Source organism: Notolabrus celidotus, chromosome 4, assembly GCF_009762535.1.
Source record: "Notolabrus celidotus isolate fNotCel1 chromosome 4, fNotCel1.pri, whole genome shotgun sequence".
Lineage (NCBI taxonomy): Eukaryota > Metazoa > Chordata > Actinopteri > Labriformes > Labridae > Notolabrus > Notolabrus celidotus.
In genome coordinates, this window is record NC_048275.1 from 34,366,261 (window position 1) to 34,371,817 (window position 5,557).

A 5,557-nucleotide genomic window follows, 5' to 3' on the forward strand; every position below is an offset into this window, starting at 1 on the left:
ATCAAAACCAAGCAGCAACCTCCGGCCACAAGAATTGAAGCCAAGGTGGAAGTGTTAAAAACTGTAGTTCCACGCGTGTCCACTTAAGGCTGGCTCTGGAAGTACTGGAAACCACATACACACCCGTTCAAAAAAGCCGATCTTTACAGCAGAAATAAACATGTTTACAGCCTGGTTCAAAAATGAGTGCAGTCTGGATAGCTCATTTTTATATCAGCACACACTGTACAGGGGTTGAATTTTTTCATAACGCAACAGTTTCAAAGATATTGAGATTACGAGTTTTCCATTATGCGAGGCACAGCTGACTTGATTGACAGGCGGGAACACCGTAGCTGTTGGCTAGGAGGCTCAAAGCCCACCTCTTTACCTCACACTAGCTCAACAGAAGTTAGGTTGACTTCAGCATTTCCAACATGGCTCCCGCAGATGATTGGCCTCAAAACAACGCTTTAGAAACAGATGTCACGGATACTACCTCCATTATTTATACAGTCTATGGTCAACACACACAACATTAACAGAGTTCTGAGGTCCTTCAAGTAATTAAACGATTGATATTGTGTAATTATATCATAACAAGAACTGAAATATACAATATCATTCTGATTCTGATACATCTGCCACCACTGCGAGGGGCTCAGATGACTGACAACACGTTGAAGAAACAGAAGACAAGATCTACAAAGATAAAGGAGGTACAGATTTGTCCACAGGGGGCGCCAAAACCAACACATTTAGGCAGTCTCTCACAAGAGCCTTGAACACTGGAAATGCTGTCAGTATTTTCCCCCTTCTTATTTATTTATTTATTTATTTAACGAAGAAGAGCTCATTGAGACAGGCAACAGCACAGCTAACAAAATCACTGACCAACAATGTGCAGCTATACATACAGTAATACACAATACAGGGCTATAATTCATTTAGTAGACATTAAATAAGCAAAGTCTGCAAACAGTTGTCAGGATTATATATAGTTAAGTTTCATTTAATTAAGTATATTTGTTTTATTTGACAGGTACTGTGCAAAAACGCAATGACTGAGTCCCTGGGAAGGAAGATCTAAAATTATACAATACAAACAGTTAAAAAACGACCATGTTCAAACAACTGAAAACAATGCAAACGTCACAAACCTTACTTCACATTAAACATTTAACAAATGACATCACATCCTCTGTTGTATGAAAAGGTTTAAAGAGTGATCACTTGGCTGGTTTGCCTTGAGCCATGATTTGAGTTATGAAAGTATCAGGCAGAACCTCGACAGCCGGATGTGTCGGCTCCAGAGTTACTCAGAATGACCTTGACAGCGTTAATACAATCAGTTCATTAAGTTTCAGGTCTTTTATTAGTTCAAACTAAAGGAAGCAGAAAACTTTGACATCTTATTCCCCAAGTTCAGTTCTGACCTTTAGAATCCATCAGACAGGTGTGTTCATCAGAGAGTGTGTACACCTAAGTGAAGTCGGCCTCAGTGTTAACAGCTTAATAATCTTCATCTGATGTTGCTGTGATTTAAAAACACTACATCACGTGATTGATTTTTGTTTTTAACTGATGTTATGTTTTGATGTTTCTCCAGCAGATAAAATGTGAGTTTGTTTCCTGTGCTTCATCACAGAGAGGTTTTTACATGTCAAGCAAACAACGCACCAATTTCACGCTCTGTCCTCAAGTCTTACATTTTCTTTTGAAGTGGAGATGATTTATTTAGCTTCAAGTTCTTTGTCTTTGTAACTGTTCCACTTTATCCAGAAGTAGTGAGTTTAATAGAAAACTGTATGACTGCATGCATCTCCATTTCACTTTAACTTAAACAGGCACAGTTTATAAACAGTCACACCTGTCAGCCGTCATGAATAAGAATGAGCAGCAGAGGCCTTTTTCTAAAACTGCTTATCTCAGCTTTAAAGTTTGAGAGTCGACACAGTAGGTATTCTACCCTACATGAAACTTTGGATAGAGTAAACTAATTTAAAGTTTAAACCACATCATTGGCAATATTTGAAATGGGAATAGATACAGTCTGAATATTTTTGCATTTGCTCCCCACTTTATCATAATAACAGAAGAGTTACTGACGCTCTTGCTTTATTACAGTTTTTAATTTTCACAATAAAAACATTATTGTTCATATGAAACACTTTTTCTTAAAGTTTTGTAATTTAAAAAAATATCTAAACCATTTAGGGTTTTTTATGATTTTATTCAGAGAGGACATGACAGTGGATAAAGCAGGAAACCAGGAGAGAGAGAGGATTGCGTATGACATGCAGGAAAGGGGCTGCAGGTCAGAATGAGACCCGGGCTGCCTGTCTGAGGACTACAGCCTCTAAACATGGGACACATGAACTAAACACGTAGCCAAACCAACACCCCAAAGTTCGAATGATTAAGGACATTTTAAGAATTATCTGAGTGTGAGAGGTTAAAACCATGTTCCCTAAGAAGTGTGGTGCACATTTTGTGGTGTTGATTTCAGCTCTTTGGTTATCTAGTTAACTTCAAAGCAGAAATACCTAATACATCAAATATGACACAAACCACAAGTCTTAGTGCAACCGGTTATCTGATTCCTTTTCCTCAATTCATCGAGTCAATTAGTCAATCTTTATTTGTACAGCGTCTATTCCCAACAAACGTTATCTCAAGACTCTCTCCAAACAGAGCAGGTCTAGTCTACTCTATGTTAAATTATGAGCAGAGATCCAACACTAAAACAGGATAAGACTCAGTCTTACCCTAACTTAATCCACCATGAGCATTGCACCTCGCAATATTTAGCTAGTTACAGCAGAGAGGAAAAACTTCCTTTAACAGGCAGAAACCTCCAGCAGGACCAGACTCATGTTAGACACACATCTGCTGAGACCGAACTGGGTCTTGAAAGAGGGTTAGAGGAGACTAAGAGAGAGAGGGAGCGGTGATACTGATGAGACGAGTAGTAGTAGCTGCTGCCGTGGAGTCCAGCACGTCTGTATCAGCTGGAGTCTGGAAAGTCCACAGCAGGAGGACGTCTGCGGCAGCTCAGAGAAACCTACGAGACCCCGGATCCAAAGAAAAAGAATAACCTGGAAATAATTGATGGTTTTAGGCTGCACAGGGTCAATACTGTGGCTGCAGCATTCTGTATCGACCGAGGGGAGACATGCTGAGTGAGGAGAAGACATTAATCCAATTAGTCCAGCTCCCAGTTCTCTAAAAGCATCTCACACACACTGAGAGATACATCACATATATGGTTTATTACATTAGAAGAATACCATCATTCTACAGGGATTAACTAAAAGCTGTTTTCATGCAGTAAACATGACTTAGAATAATTCAATATTTTCAAAGTGGGATGTTAAAAATAAAGAAGTCCTCCTCAATTTTAAGTATTCCCCATTTGAGATCAGATGCACGTCAGGATGTTTATGAAAGACTGTTCCAATCTGCACAGACATGATGTGGGAGTCACCAGCTCTGGTTGTTTCTCTGAATATGAATGTTTTTCTTACATAATATATTTCATATCTCCAGTTTTATCTGGCAGTCTGTCATGTCTGCTGTCTGTGTATAAAAACACCCGCTGACAGGTTTCAGAGCTCATCATTCACAACTTTATTGCACACAATTTGTAAAAAAAAAAAAGAAAACTCCAACTCTCAGCACAGAACATCACACTCACATCCACTGATAAATTACAGCAATAAATTAGCTTTAAAGCTGCCTTTCTGTTTTATCACCACATAATAGTGAAGAGCACACAGAGGGAGAAGCTGCAGCTAATTCACCCACGTATAAAACTCAGTATAAAATAAAAACATGTTTCCTCAGAGCTCCCTGAGGACGGATTACTCTCTGAAGGACTTTATGACTGTAAGCTGCGGGAGAAGATTTACACCAGACTACAAAGAGACTGAACGTTACTAACAAAGACAACAAGTCTCTAACTCAACATCAGGACACCAAATCTCACAATCAGATCTTTAAGATCTGATAAATGTCTCATTTTATTTACTCTGTTTTATTTAGTGAAAATCTTAAAATGTAGAGTCACAATTATCATACAAGAGATAGAAAAGTGTACATTTAATTCACATTTACAGTGCTGTGTGATGAAATACAGTTATTTAGGATTTAATTATGGTATATTTGAAAAACAGTAAGAGGTAAAAACATTTAAATATGACGTACACAGGATTATTTTTTCTTTCAGTTTTCTTCTTATGTTTCAGGATCATGAATATTCTTACTTTACTGCAACATTTTATTTTAGTAGCACAAAGAGTCTCATGTAACACTTTGATATAAAAGGCGTTAATGTTCCCGTGCTGAAACACAGAGTTGTTTCATCCTTTACAAGGATGTAAAATATCCTAAGAGGTAAAAGTCTGGTTCAAACGTTTTAAAGACAAACTCGACAGATCTGAGCTCATCGACATGTTTCTGATCTTTATGATCATAATGCTGGAGAACAAACAAAAGTCTGGATTAAAAATGAACTTAAAAATCAGTTTTTCCCTACAGGACATCAAACTACAGAAGCCTGAATTAGACATGCATCCATACACTTTACTCCACCAGCTTTGCCATGATGAATAATTTCTGGTTATTTATTTGAGATCTTGAGTTACACTTCCTGTTATCTTGAGTTGTTACCCGGCTTTGTTGAATACTTGATTCTGGTTGGTCAAAACTCACATCAACAGTCATTAACTTTCACTAACAGAATCTCACACTCAAGTCAGATCACATCAATCCAAAGAGAGGAGACAGGCACATTAATGAAGTTTATGATTTCACCTCTTCCTGTTGACTATGTGGCAAAAACGCTAGCTACTGATAGCACCAGTAAACAACACAGAGGATATGTTTATGTATGGAGAGTGCAAAACTTTGGATTCATGTTTAATGGCTGCCAAGTCATGGTCCTGCTCGCCCTGCTGGGATTCTATTTCACAACCACCCACTCACTATACATCATCCCTTACATAACAGCATTAAATTGAGTTGATGTCAGTCGCTTTCTCAAGATCTCAACTCATTACTCTTGTATTCTCCTAAATGTGATGACAGGATCATTTCCAGTGATTTAGAAACAAAGCAACAGGCTTAAGTCAAGCTTAACTTGATTTTAGAATTTAATTAGACTACTGTCTTTGTCCCAGTGTACAAGAATCCGGCGTGAATCAATTTAGTGACAAAAGCGTGTCAACCTCATCTATACAGTAGGTGGTGGTATGCTCCTTTCAGCCAGCAACGATTGGACTCTTTTTTCGGTTGACCTACTATGACACTCACAAAACAATCAGTAGATTAGAGGCAGGCTGGTCATATGATGAACAGTAAAAACATGGACAACTTTACAGTTTCCAATCTACACATTGATTCTGTTCGACTTCCTGGTTAAAGCCCAGTGAGTGAAATGTGGAGCATTCGCAGAACGCCTACGAAAATTTGGGGCTGTTTGAGTTATGAGAGAGAAAAATCAATCCCCAACCGCATTACCTATATGGTATGTTAGACCCTCTTTGAGAGACGTAGTCCAGTTTCAGACGGATTCAAA